General features: G+C 42.0%; 1 protein-coding gene across 1 annotated transcript in view; it reads right to left on the bottom strand.

Annotated features, from left to right (window-relative positions):
• tnrc6c2 (trinucleotide repeat containing adaptor 6C2) overlaps positions 1 to 5121 on the bottom strand; it is a 63751-nt gene extending 58630 nt beyond the window's left edge. Inside the window, exon 1 of the mRNA XM_080302827.1 lies at positions 5086 to 5121. The gene's annotated coding sequence lies outside the window, so the exon portion shown is untranslated. The remainder of the gene's footprint in view (positions 1 to 5085) is intronic.
• Between the last annotated feature and the right edge of the window lie 9963 nt (positions 5122 to 15084).

Below are 15084 nucleotides of genomic sequence, written 5' to 3'. Positions count from 1 at the left end.
TCTTGCAAACTCATTACCAGCATATAAGACCTGCATGGATTTTATGGTGTTTTGGGAACTGACTGGTTAATCAGATTTATTGCACACTTAAGCTTAATTGATTGCCTTTATGGATTCAAATGAATAATTAAGTACTAACAAGCCTAGTTTCTGTTTCATCATTCTGAAATGATGATAATGACCCACAGAAAGGGAAAGTAGTAGAAGTGTCAATCACAAAATGCCAACATAACAATATTTGCTTTTCAGCCTGTGTAATCTACTGATCATAATAATGCTGTCAAAACACCGATACAAGCACGTTTTCCACTTAATCTCATACTAGTATTGGCCCAAAGCTGGAAATTTATTTTTCTTCACTTTTCACTTTGTATTTAAAAAATGTCTACTAAAAAATGAAGTATTATAAGCAGTTATACAGACAGCGAAAAGACAGCCAGCGCCTCACGATCAAGGCGCCCCCTGAACAAAGACAACATATCCTGACCTTCAGATGATCTTCATCAGATCAATACTATCATCGGCACAGACAAGCGGTCACAGATTAACCCAGACTCCTCTAACCAACCCCCAGCTCTCAACGCAAACACGTGCGCACACACTTTTCTCTCCCATACACAACAACAAACGTGCACGCATCTTTTTTAGCAGGGCCCTGGGTGTATTGACTGGTTTGTACTGACTGACACGCAGAAACACCACACGTACGCGCTTGTTGATTATACTTTTCTGGCTGGCTTTTATTGCACAGTATAAAGAGTGAAAGGGTCCTAATGTAGCTGTATCTATCCCCAGCTACAGGAAGGGGAGAGGGCGATCTACCCATTGCTGCCCTCATCTTGTTATGATTGCAAACATGTTGCAATTAAAAAAAAATTAAAAAATAACTGACTTGCTTGTCAATGTAATATTATATGAATGACTGTTTCTGTATTTACATGCGTGTTTGACATTATGGAAAAGGGCAGAATAAAGCCCATATGGATATACATATACAGGTCTGGCACTGGATATCATTTTCCCCACACCTCTATACAAACATTACATTTCCAGACACAGAGAAGAATATGCATATTTGACACCCCACCAGCCATTTACATGGAATATGTACCAATGAGCAACACAAGCAAATTGATATCTATATGTCTGCGAGTGGCCAGAAGGCAACTGACTTAATCCCAGAACCAATGTAAATGTTGGTGGCATATCTACAGGCAAGAGCTGATATTTAGAAGTCCATTAACACAGGGTGGAGATGGGTTAATTCACTGTGTGTAGCTGGAGATCCGGAGGGAGTTTAGGGCATACAAAGAAGAAGGAGGAGAGAAATGGATTATGGGAGGGAAAGAGAGGCGAAAGAAAAGAGGGTATAATGCAAAGAGAAGAAAGAATGAGAGGAAAAATACAAATAAATGTGGAGGGAGGTAGATGTGTATATAAGCAGGGATGGTGTGGTGGGGGTGCTGGGGATGGCAGTCGGCTGAATGTGTATGTGTGCATAGTTGTTGTGAGCATTGCTGCCTGCTATCATCCGCCTGAGCCTGGGCGTCAGTTTGATTAATGCTGCTTTCCTCCAACTGACCTCCAAGGTCACTGGAATAGTGGGTACTCAGCCGCTCCCATTTGCTGCTTTACCAGAGGGGGGTAAGGGCCATATAATATGCTCCTCCAGAGTTTCCTCTGTTTTTCCTGTTTCCACTTTCCTCTCTGTCCCTCATTTAAGCTCTATCTCTCTCTCTCATCCTCGCCGTCTGTCCGTCTATCTCTTTTTTCCCTCCCCACCCTCGTTCTGTCCCGCCTCTCTTCGGGCTCTCTCATTCTGGTCCTCATCCATCTCTTTCTCTCTGCCACCATTTCTCTTTCCCTCTGTTTGACTCTTATGTGCTCGCCACCAGCACTCTCTAATCTGAAATGCAATCAAAAGTGGCAATAATGCAATGTGTTTGAAGACGCTGGCGAGAGGGAGAGAGAACAGGCCGGGAAAGGGCCATTAGGCCACCGAAAGAGGTTTAGATAAACACATTCACATTTCTCACACATGCTCACCTCCACACAACCACCACTTCCTCCCCTCTCTCCGTTCACAGAAAGACTGCCAAGGTGAAGGCATATGAATAGAGTTGTCCTACACCAATAGACACTTGGCACTGACACACTTCCTCTGGCAGAGACGCTCATAGCAAATGCTACTTATTGTGCCAGACGGCCTTTCCTGGCATGAACCTGACAAGAAGGGAGCCATGTACATACAAAGAGAGGAAGAGAGAAAGACGAAGGCTGAGACATGAGGAGGGCAGTGAAAAAGTTAGTTTTCCTTCTACTCAACTCCCCAACTCTATCAGTTGTTCGTTTTTTGTTAGTCCCCGATTAACCTGATAATTTCCCAGCTTTTTCTTCCAGTTTTGTATTACTAATCTCCTTTTGCCCCATCTATAGAAATCCTCACTACATATAATATATTGTCAACACTTATCCTCTGGACAGTACACAATATGTATTCGTGTCGGTCTCTGTGTGAGCTTTGTTCAGATCAGCTTTACTTGCTTGAAACATAGCCTGTTCATTCGTTTCTGTGAAACCTGTGGGTTGGCACAGTGGGGAGTCCCGATGCACAGGGCTCTTCTAGGTGTTTTTTCTTGGAAGCCATTTCTTTTTCCATTGTATTATAAACCTATTTTAGTGTTCTTGTGGATGTATGGGTCAAACTGAACCTCCAGATTGCATTTCATCTCATGAGAACTTGTAACAGTACAACTACACAAACAAAATGCTTGCTTTTTACCACAGTGCTATTTTCAGACTGAGCACCTGTACAGCTCTGTGAAAAGGAAACTTGGCATTTGATGTACAGGTCTTTTTATCTGTCTGTGTGCACCACATGGCAGATCTTTGTAAAAATGTACATCAGATGTCTTTACTGGTTCAGTCCAAGACCTGACTGATGACTTTAAAGCTAGATTGGGCCCAAATTTTTTCTTATTAGGCTGGGTAGGATCTTGTTCAATAGGCATGGGCTATCAAATAAGTCAGTAGGTCCAAAAAAAGGTAAGCAGATTCCACATCATACGAAATCATCAGGCGTTGATGAGATTTATTGTATAAAATGATGACTTTTGCATTGCCAGGTACTGAATTGGTTTGAAAAATATTCATTTCTGTCTACTAATTGTTCAGTTGTCTAGAGAATATTTAATTCTTGGATGAAACACTAGACTTTTCATGGATTTATGTAAATATGTTTTTGAATACATAATGAATAGATAATACCTGTTTCTTAGTTTATAATAATCCAGTTAATGCACTTTCTGACTATGGCTGCTTCTTAATTGATAGTGCATCGCGCAGCTCTCTCTCGGTCCATTCAAACAAATAGCATTTTGGATAAGGTCTCATTTTTAGACAGTTATTACATGTATTCACATCGGCACTGACTGTGATAGGGTTTTATTCCAATCACGTTTCTCCTGTTGAAAATTCATTCATGTAGCTCATGTTTGGGTATTTTCCACCAGTCCAGTCAATGCAGTTTATTTCTGTTCAAAACTTTTTCATCTGTAAGACAGACCTGACTAAGATGGCATCCAAAAGTGTGTACAAAGAAGCCAGCAGTATAATCACAGCCTGGAGAGTTAGCCCTGGTGTGCACCATCAATTTGTCTCACACTCTGTACCCTCCATCCCCCACCTCCTTTCCTTTTTTCTCTGTCTCTCCATGTTCCCTTTTTCCAGTCAGTGCCTGAGCGTGAGCGACACACACACACACACACACACACACACCGACACTCCTGAGCATCATGAATCTTTCATGCGAGCGGGCTGTATAATCCCTGAGGCGTGCTCTCTGAGACCTATACACACCCGCCTCCATCACCTTGAGAGAGGGAAAGCCATCACTGGGAATGAGGGAAAGAGACAGAGTGAGAGAGAAGGCGAGGGATAGAGATCGAAAGATAGATGGAGAGACATGGAAGGGGGGGGGGGGAGTGAAGTGGAGAGAGGAAAGGATGAGGAGGAGGATGAGAAGGAGGAGGGAGTGCAAGGGTGTGGGAAGCAAAAGACAAATTGAAGGTGTTAAGTAGGACCTGGCTGGAATTACCTCCCTTCTTTTGACCACTGAGGGAGGAATAAAAGAAGAGAGATAACAATGGGAGGTTGGTTCTCTTTCGTCTTGGGTGCTGGAAAGTCAAAGTGTATCATTTCAAATCTTTGTCTGATGGAAGCACAATGGAAACTGAAAAATGGATGGCATCAGGATCTATATGTCTTCTAAACTGCCTTTTAAATAGATGCCCACATTATATCGACACAGGGCACATCCATGCTTACATACAGTGTACATACACATTTGTTACAATACACCTTGTTGAATGGAAAAGTTTAGGCACCCCAAAAAACAGTATTCTTAATGCACATTTTGTGACAATTTCATGGGCTAAAAAACAATTATTGTTGCAGTGTGATTAACTAGTTTGACCTCAGTTGACTTTTCAGAAGTTGCCAGGCAGCTGAAGAATTAAGAATTCATTAAGAATTGTCAACAGATGACAATTCAGAGCCTGATACTCTTTAACCGTATGCTAACACTCAACAGCCATGGGATCCTCTAAACAACTAATTGGAACATGAAAATTAAATGATGTAAAGCCGAGTGAGTCTATCAAAAGAAATTTAAAGCACTTCCATCTTGAAAGTGGCACTCTTCAAAAATTGTCTTTAAAAAAAAACAGTGGGTACATTTGGAGTTGTCAAGAAAAAAAATAGGTGCTAAAGGCACAAAGGGGGAAGAAATTGCACACTATCAGACACAATAGAGCCTGTTTATTGAAATGTTGTAGCCTTTGTGAGAATATTGAAGCTTAAGAGGGTGCACAGTGTTGCAGTCATGGAATGGTCTAGAAGACCAAGTCAAACTTCAGATAAGTTTGACTTTCTGCCTGCTGGGCAGAAAGTCAAAGCTAAAAACTGCAGAGAATCCACAGGAAGCTTTAGCTGAGACAGGACTGGCAGTGCCGCTTCAACATATCGTGCACAGCAATGATGCACAAAGACAGCCTACATGGAAAAATCATCTGAAACTAACCTTACCTGCAACCGAATCACAAAAGTTGACGACACGGCTCTGCAAAGCAACATTTGCGTACGCCAGAAATGGTTTTGAAAAAAACAACTTCTGTGGACGAGAAAATGTTTAGAGCAGCATTTATTTATCAGAACACCTAGCAAGCTGTTCAGCATGCAGGTGTAAATGATCTGCATGTGGTTATGTGGCAGCGGCGGTACAGGAAGCATTGCAAAGATAAAGGAACATCGCTCCTCCAAACACCAGCTAACTGTAGACACAATGACTCACAGCTAGCTGTAAGTACTATGTGATGACCACACTTACACATGCTACATTTACAGTTTAATCCCTTTAAGACTGCAATAAAATGTAACTTTACACTTAACATAAACCAAATATGAATTTCCAAACTATATTTGAAATTCAATCTGAACATGAGAAATAAAGCTCTACAATTTTTATATGAAAATATCAAACTTAACCAGCCTATTTATTTCTGCTTTTACCACAGAATCAGTGTAATTTGATCTTGTTCAGTTTCTTAACGCAAGAAAAGCCAAACCCACTAAAAAAGAGAAAATGATGTCCTCCTATAAGAAACTCTGCAGTGGTAGACAGCTGAGAGAGAAACACAGACAAAAAAGGAATGAGATGTTCAAATCTGTTATTATAGTCCCTTCCCCCCCACATACAAAGACCAAGGTCATCATAAAGTTTCTTCAAAGTCCAGTTTTTTTCTTTAGCTCACTCTCAAGAGAAATATCATCAAACCCAATATATGAAAAAGACTGAGATGCTATCAAATAAAAATGGCTTAAATGACAACAGGGTGTTCATCAGTTGGACATCTTGCAAGTTTCCTAATATGATATTTTTTGATGAATGAATCTTTATTGTTAACACATAAATTCCCTGCCTGCTACGCGCTTTATGATATAACGACAGCATACTCACAATAGACAGTTTGCTTACCCTAACACATGGGATGATAGACAGCGTTTTTTCCACCTTCTCTTGTGTTATGAAAGCCATTTCTTGTTTGCCATCCTTTTTCATCTCAAGCTTTAGGATGTGTTCTAATAAATACACCATATTAGTCCCTGCAATAAACTCCCACCACAGTTTATCAGCTTCATATCGGCTTGCTTTGGAGTGAGTCAACCCGACTGCAGGTTGTCTCGGTAAGTTCCTAATGGAGTGACAATGGAGAAATCATAGAGACTGGACAGCATAGTTGTGGATGTTGCAATAATTACCTGAGATGACAGTCAACACAGCAGCGGTAAGCACCTTCTCACTGGCCTGATGAGCTTATTATGCCCCCCAACCTTCACACCCCATGACCCTGATTTAATTTGACACTGATTAATAAGGCTGTACAAGACAAAAAGGTGGCCCGTGCATGTGTGTAGACATGTGTTTGCAAATACGGCTGTCTCCGTGCATATCACTGAAATCATGCTGCAGATAGATAAGCATCTAAGGAGAAAAAAAAGATACTAATGATACTGATGCATGTGAAGTTCCATATATCTCACTGGGATGTCTCAAGGTCAGAATGAACGAACAGCTGAGGAAAGGTTGAATAAAGGAGAAGAGCTCCTTCATATACAAATGCATGCAGGAACAACTAATAATATGAATACTACGTCAGGTAAATGCGCAGGTGTTGGAGGGTTTTGCCTGCGTTTTTTATGTTGTTGATGCTTCAGGGTGAGCATATATAGGACCTATACTCATAGGTCTCCCGTCCTTCCAGCACACACACACACACACACACACACACACACACACACACACACACACACACACACACACACACACACACACACACAGTTGTCCCTTCCTTGGTGGAACAAAATGGAGGGGGCAAGTAGGTTGAGACTGAGGGGTGGGGGCCGTGGGTGGTGGACAGTGCAGTGCCAATTTCACGCCTCCACTCCTCTCTGCCTCTTTCAGCTGCATGCTGTATGCTCCTTCTTCTCCCTACCTCAACTCTCTGCTTCCCCCATCTATAAACGCACACAGCCTTTTCTCCAACGCCTGTACCACCCACTCCATCCATCCTCCCTTGCTCCCGCCAGCCTCTCTGCTTAGGCTGGAGTATGACAGCCCAGTTGCTTAGGGGATGCTTGTCTAAATAATAACCCAGAGAACAGAAAAGACCAAAACTGTCATGGTTCTGCAGACCCGGTGTTTTGAATGTTGTTTAATCATTACTGTTGCATTCTTAGAGTGACTTTACTTTCCTAGTTTCGTTTTCTTGCGTTTATGAGTTTTCTGATTATTGTCTTTATCTCTTGTGGTTCGGATTGATTTCCCTTTAGTGTTTCCCTTTCTCTGTTTCTTTTTCCTCAGTGTCTCCTGTGGAAGTCAGTGTCTTGTCTCCGTGTTTATTTACCTACCTGTGCCTGTCCACCCTCTTCCCCTGTGTCTCGGTGTTCTGCCTTCCTTCTGTCTTCTGTTCTTCTCTGTGTTTCATCCTTTGTCTTCCCAGTCTGTTGTGTGTTTGCATGTTTGTTTATTCCCGTCTTAGTTTTAAGCTTGTGTCTCGGTCTTCGTGCTACTTCCTGTCTTATTTTGATAGTCCTTGTCTCATGTGCATTGTATTCAAGGTTTGCTTCCCCTGTCTCGTTATGTCTAATTTGTTCCTGCTGTGCTCTCACGTGTTTCCACTTCCCTAATCATCCCTCAGTTTATATATCGTCTCTGTTTTCCTCGGTCCTTTGTCAGAGCAACTGTTCACCGACTCCTGTGTCTCTCTAGTCCTAGCGGGCCAGGTTCCCTAGTGTTTTCACAGTTTAAGTTTTGACAATTAGTTCCTCGTTTAGTTTGGTTTTCTTATTTGGCTCTGTTTTGAGAATCAGCCTGAATAAAGGGCTCGCCTTTTGTTTAAGTTCATTCCTGCCTCCGCTGTCTGCATTTGGGTCCTCACTCTCCACTCCACACGATCTGCCACCCGCAAATCTTGACAAAAACAGAGTTCCCTTAGAAAGAAACAAGGTAGGAAAAAAACGAAATCACCAGTAGAGTAAAGCACCACATGAGAAACCTTGTCTCAACTCAGCCCTTCAGCACTCACATCCAGCTCTCAAGATGGATGCCTCGGTGCATTCACTTCTCATGCTTGGCAGCACAAGGACAGAAAGAGGGCACGAGAAAAAAAAAAAAAAAACAGCTCAATTTGCATTCGCAGAGGTAACATTTGTTTATCGCATGTATGACACCCCTCTTAACGACCCCACCGCTGATTGAAGCAAGCTTGCTAATTAAGCATTAATTACAAAACAATAGAAGTGGCAATTAGATGGTAGCATTTCAATGTGTAATATTCCCACCTGGGCTATTGTTAACATAGCATTATTACCATCACCGCCTGCTGTGGTTATGGTTATCTAAACAGTCATAAACGTCATCTCGCGCATACTGTACCACCCACAGTTGCCGTACAACTAAGTAATATGTTTTCTCTCTCTCTCTCTCTGTCCCTGCCTCTCTCTCTCCCTGTGTGTGTGTGTCTCTCTCTTTTTCTAGTGGCAAATATCAGCCGTTTGTTTCATCGCTGGGTTTTAATTGGTGAAAGCAGTGGGATTTACACAGGCACGCAGGCGGCAAGGGTTTTCCCTTTGTAGTGGCACAATGTTTACAGTCCTGCTGCAGAGCAGTCTGGGGCCGTGTGGACGACACCTTTGTTAGTGCCCCATTACATACAGGGAGAAAGATAAACCCTGCTGCTCTTTTGCAACACATATAAATGCTGATATATAGGAAAAAAAATAGAGACAGATTTGCACAGAAACACACATATATGTCTAACAGTGATGAGGAATTCAAGAGATACTGCTAGAATGACTGGAAAGTGTTGGTTAAGGTGCGTGTGTGTGTGTGTGTGTGTGTGTGTGTGTGTGTGTGTGTGTGTGTGTGTGTGTGTGTGTGTGTGTGTGTGAGTGCTAGACAGACATGAAGTCACTCTTGTGTGGACACCTTATTTGAAGATATAACCTGTGCAGGTTGATGAACACAGCAGATTGGAGAGAAGAAGATTAACAAAAGTGGAAAAGACGATGGTCAGCTGAAGTGTTTGACTGGAGTGTTTTTGACAGCTGTAAGGACAGCAATTTGGAGATACGGAGTGCGTGTGTGTGTGTGTGCGTGTGTGCGCGCGCGCAGTCATGGTACGATTACAAGTTGGATAGAGCAGAATAATCACTGAGCAAAAATACCTATGGTGCAAAAAAATGTCAAGTGCAAGATTTTCAAAGTGAAGCAATCAACATCGATTCGACACAAATGTATAAGGCTGCACAGCAGCTGCTCATCAGTCTAAATTATTAGCTTGATTAACACTGAAAAGGAAACGATTCATGCAGTTAAATAAAAACACTAAAGAGAGATGCAAATTGAGCAATAATTTCTAAATACATTATTGTAAAACATGGAGAAGCTGTATTCAGTAAACCTCTTCTTCATCTCCTTCATGAAAAAACCCCAGAATGAGGATTTCACACATGAGCAAACTTTGCTTTTTCCCTCCATCCCCAAAAGGCATGAGTCTGTGCCTGTGGGCTAACTAACCGATGGGAGTATCATCCCACTCCTGATCTGCTGTTCCCTTTGGCCCATTTCCCCCACCCCTAAATTAGTTGAAATTTCACAAAGCGGGAATACATTAGGGAGAGATCAGGGCAAATGGCACATTATGAATACTGTCAGTAGTGGCCTATTAAAGAGGAATCAGACATTATCGACGCCTATGTATCTGGAGAACTATCTCAGTTAAGTTAATAATGTGCAATTAATCATAGGTCACTTAGCGCAGGATGGGGTATGGGGACTACAGTGAAGGCAGGCCTAATCTGCTGTCCATCCGTCCAGAAGAAGAGAAAGATAGATGGAGGAAGGCTGGCAAACTGCAATCTCGAAGGATAGCTGGTTAGAGTTTTTGACAGCTGGCCAGCATGGAAAGATAGAGGCTAGCTACTTATCAAAGGCTTTTTCAAATTAATACAGATAAGCATTTTTCCTCATGAAGTAAAAATATGATTTCTTGTGACATTACTGATGAACAGAATCCCATTTGGCTAGTTTGTAGTATTGTGGGAGAGGTAACTGAATGGTTCAGTTATTGAAAGACTAAGGATAAAAATTCCTGGCGGTAGTTTGTATTCTCTCCATATTTAGGTAAGTTTTCCTTGAGTACTCAGACTTCCAGGTACGTCTGGCAATGCTTCTGCTGCTTAATTTAGATTTACCACTGGCAGAAATGCTACATCATGACATACTCTCGTTTACTGATGACTCTTTGTAGAGCCTACCTCAGCTTTCAGAGGCACTTATTTCTGTCTGAAGAGCCCACACAAAAGGTAGAGCGCCTTGGGGAGGCTTTGTTTGTCTAGGCTGTGCCTTCAAATAGAGCCAAGCTGATGAATTTCACACAGCATGGCACTGTGTTCAATAATGATGCAGGTAACTACCTACCCCTGAGAAGCCCTTGTCCCAGACACACTGCAAATCCATTTTTCAAATGCATAAAGGTCTGGAACCAATGGTGTTGTAAGCAAATGCCATCACTTTAGCAGATTACTGTTAGCCTTGTATGTTCACTCTGACAGGTTTTTCATTTTCATTGTCAAAGACTAAAATGGCTGTTTTCCAGTTTAATCTAAAAGTGGGCAAACTAATAAAGAAACAACAGAACAAAGCAAAAACAGAAATCAAGTCTCATTTCTGTTTATCTGTGTTGATTTTTTTAGTGATCGCTGCGCTTACTTCATGGGAGTGCCGTGAGCAATAAAACAGAACGTGATCAGACGTTTTAATGACTTCTGCTGAGATTTAATGTTTACGACAGATATTAACCTTTACTATCCAGTTCACCAGTGTTGACAGATGACATGTAGCCTGCGTGATAATCAGAATGGCATTCATTGACCAGAAATGGTCACAGGCCACAGTTAGCACTCTGATAATAAATCTACAACAAGGATAAATTAAGGAAGTATCTGCTTCAACTACAGGAAAATTTACGCATCATCACTTATTCTGAGCAGAGAGTTTAAACTCTCTGCAATGATAACATTTACAACCTGATATTTAGTTTGCACAGTGCATTCTCCTAGCCTCCTGCCTACTGAACTCCTCTCAGGACAGATGTTAGCGATGATGATCAGGACTGTGGTGACTTTGATCACGTTTTTCTGACTCCTCCCACTTAACTCAGCCCCAACTTAAATCAGGCAGTATTTTTTAGCTCCTGGCAATTATTTGGTGGGACTGCTACAAATGATCACTTCTGAAACGTTCAATTTTTTCTTGTGATAAAATCCCGTTGATTTTGATTGGAGAGCGAGGCCTCGTTCACCTTGTCTTTAGTGGTTCAGTGGCAAAGTCACCACTTGCTGACCTCTCCTGCTGTACGTTCAAGGTTGTGAGTTAAAGTACAACATGCAATATTTTTCACAATGACACTTTTTGTCATTATTGTCAATTGGATGGCTAGATGGATGGGTGTATATGGGCTTTAGCTGTTAATGTGCTATATTAGTAAAATTAAATTATATTGTATTGAATTGAACTGGATGGATGGATGATGGATGGATGGACTGTGCATTGCACATAAACACAGTTTTTATAAATGTTTTTTTCTCCTTATGAACTCAGAAAAAAACTTTCATACTGCAGAGGAACAGCTTCACTAAAGTGAGGTAAACGTTCCTGAACAGTGAGGGTGGCTACACTTCAAATACATAAACTTGTATGACAAAAATTATTTCAACCACTCAGAGCAATTCCATTAGATACAGAGTAGCTGATATTTCAGGTACAGCACACTTGTGGCTCATTAAAGTAGCTGCCCGTGTGTTTATGCGTCTATAAGCCATTTCCCTTCAACTTTGCTAGCCAACCTTTTCACCTCCAAGTTTTTAACTGCACCAGAGGCAAACTACAGACTGAGTTGGCCAGTAGCAACAATAATACTGCGATTTCTACAAAAATTGCATAGTCTAGTTACTAATGATGCTGCTTTGACAACATGTAGCCAAATCTAAGAATTAATTAAGGGAAGCCACAGTATTATTATAACTATATTAATACTCTCTTCAAGTTCTGATTAAGCTACATATTGTCCAAAACCGGCAATGACCTACATCAGCGGTCCCCAACCTTTTTTGCGCCACGGACCGGTTTATGCCCGACAATATTTTCACAGACCGGCCTTTAAGGTGTCGCGGATAAATACAGCAAAATAAAACTAGTACCGGTACCGAAAAAAAGAAAATTTATTCATAACACACATGAAAAGACCCAGGAAAACCGAGTAAACGATAAAAACGATAACAAAATAACGCTGAAAACCGATAAAAACCCTGAAAACTACACATTTCTCACCTGAGCCTCAACTCTTGCGGCCTGGTACCAAACGACTCACGGACCGGTACCGGTCCGAGGCCCGGGGGTTGGGGACCGCTGACCTACATGACATGATAATTGTTTAAACTTTCAAATTTAAAAATACAGCTGTGATGACAAAAAGAAGTTCTCGCTAGAAGGATTTTAGTCATTAAACCTTACACCAACGGGGTCAATATTTATGTGGGTTTCAAAGGCACATGGCTACTACATTCATAGCAAACTCATTAGTCATTACTCATTGACAAATGACAAGTTATACATCAGATAATTCCACTAGGATAATCTAGAAAGGACAAAAACCCACAGAGTTCATGGAAAAGAGCTCCCTGTGTCTAATATCCAAGTGGATGGGTTATAAAAATATCCATGGCTGGTATAGTTGTCATGAAGGGTTACTAATGATACCTACAGAGACAGAAATGTTCTCTGACTGGACACCTCTTAAGGAAATAAACATCTCAGACGCTTTAGAAGTGTGTGCTGCAAACATTTTCTACCTAAAAGGTGAAAAAAAGACCCAATGAATTACATCAGTCTGTCTAATGATGAACTGTTGGATGAACAAATGAACTGGTGAACTAACCAGACAACTCTTAGTGTTCTTTGGCCTCTTTTGAAGGACAAAAAAATGACATTAACGAACATCATAATGTAAGTTGAGATCAGCAACACTGGAAAGATATCATTTCATTTATTTTGAAAGGCTTTAATTATGAAAATGGGCTCTTATGAATTATGTGCTGTAGGTATAAAAATATGGTTACATACAGACAGGGGATACAGGAGCACAATGTAACATCACAGTAGGATTGAAAGAGAAATTGGAATTGAATCCACTGGTCAGTGAGAGGCAGTATGTGATGAGGGATTGGGAGAAAGTGTGAGTGAGAGGTGGAGAAAGAGAGGCGGTGAGAGGAGACAAGCGGGGGGAAAAATTCACTTCCACAGCTGGCTGATCTAGGAAATCCTGCAATCTCTCAGAAGCCAGAAAACAGAAGCAGATGAGCCATGTCTCTCCATCTCTCATTCCCCCCTCTATCCATCCTCCTCCCTTCTTTTCCCCTCTCCCTCATTCTCCAGATGAGTTGGCTCTATATTTTTCTTTCTCCCTCACTCCTTTGTTCTCTCTCCTCTCATCCGCTTCTTCTTTTTGCCTCCATCTCACTGCGCTCACTCTGCCTCCAACCCATCCCTTTTCCTCTCTTATGATGTCCTGAGCGGTTTGACTAGTGCTCACGCCAGACTATAGCCCCCAGTGGGCTCATTTCACACCTCTGGGCATGATGCCAGCCAGTCAGCCGCTCGTGGTGTTACAACTGACAGACAGACGGCTCTTGGCACTCTACTGGCCCTGATTAGGATGCATACAGTGGACTGAAAGGGAAAAAATGGGGGTGAAAGAAATACTGGAGTGTGGCAGGTTAATTTTCCCCCCATTAAATGAATTGGGTGGGAGAAGGGTGAGCATGTGCGTGTAAAGCAGAGTGGGTCCAGTGTTTGAGTGAGTCTTAAAAATTGTGCACCTAGAAATGCTGAAGTGTGTTTTGGGGAAGCGTTTTTTGTCAGATTGTGTCTACCTTTGTGCATATGTGAGTGTGTGTGTAATGATGCAGAATACCAAAAGCCAGTGATACAGCCAAAGCCTTCAGACTCGCTCAGCGTATTTCATAGCAAGCCTCCCATTACCAGTGAGAGCTCACTACTCCCCGTGAAAACAATAAAGACAACTCTCTCCATGCTTGTAGAATAATAACTGAAGGGGGATGTCACGTATTACATAGCAGGTCAAGTACGGATGAGCATGTGCATTGTATAATGGCAGGAGTAAACGGCGCACAACAAGGACAAATTGAGATGCTCTAACAAAGCAATTACATCTTCTAATAAAGCTGTAATTGTGTTTCATTATGGCGAGACGACATCTATTTGCATCATCTTTTATTCCCATGCTCGGTGAGTGGTGCCTGCTCACTAACCTCTGGCTGTCTTAAACAATGCTTATTATGCTTAGGGTGGTGATCACACACACGGAAACAACAAACACGGGCAGTGCATGCATGCACACACAGACACACACACAGACACACACGCATAGAGAGAGAGCCAGACAATGAAGTGAGGGAAGCCTCTAGCCTCACAGCGTCGATCTCTCCATTGAGAACCTGTAATTATAGACCCTGTCTCAAGATAAATCTATTAACGCCAACATATAGCTTTTAATTTAATCTGTAGCTAATTAAAGTGAGGGGACAGGAGGGAGGGGGGATGTTAGGAAGAGGGGGAGGATGGGTGGAGGAGGTGGCGGAGGTGAGACAGTACAGGAGGTGTGTGTAGCAGTGGAGGCAGGGGGATTGTCTCGGTCCCTGGGTTCTGCCGCTCGCTGCGGAGATGATTGAAATGAATTCCGCCGGCAGTTTGGTTTGGCTTGGGATCTCTGATGTTGGCTCAACATTACAAAGCATCACCTGAAGCTGTAAGACTGACAGGTGACACTTTAATTGAAATAATTTAGCTGCTCATCAAGGGAGGAAGCCTGAACCTTGAAGCAGGCAGGAAACCAACGTGTGTGGATAGAAACAGGAGTTTGGACGAAGAAGAAAAATAATGGA

The sequence above is a fragment of the Astatotilapia calliptera genome, chromosome 6 (assembly GCF_964374335.1).
Source record: "Astatotilapia calliptera chromosome 6, fAstCal68.1, whole genome shotgun sequence".
NCBI lineage: Eukaryota > Metazoa > Chordata > Actinopteri > Cichliformes > Cichlidae > Astatotilapia > Astatotilapia calliptera.
The sequence above is the reverse complement of the archived record's forward strand: the minus strand, read 5'-3'. Positions and strand labels throughout refer to the sequence as shown.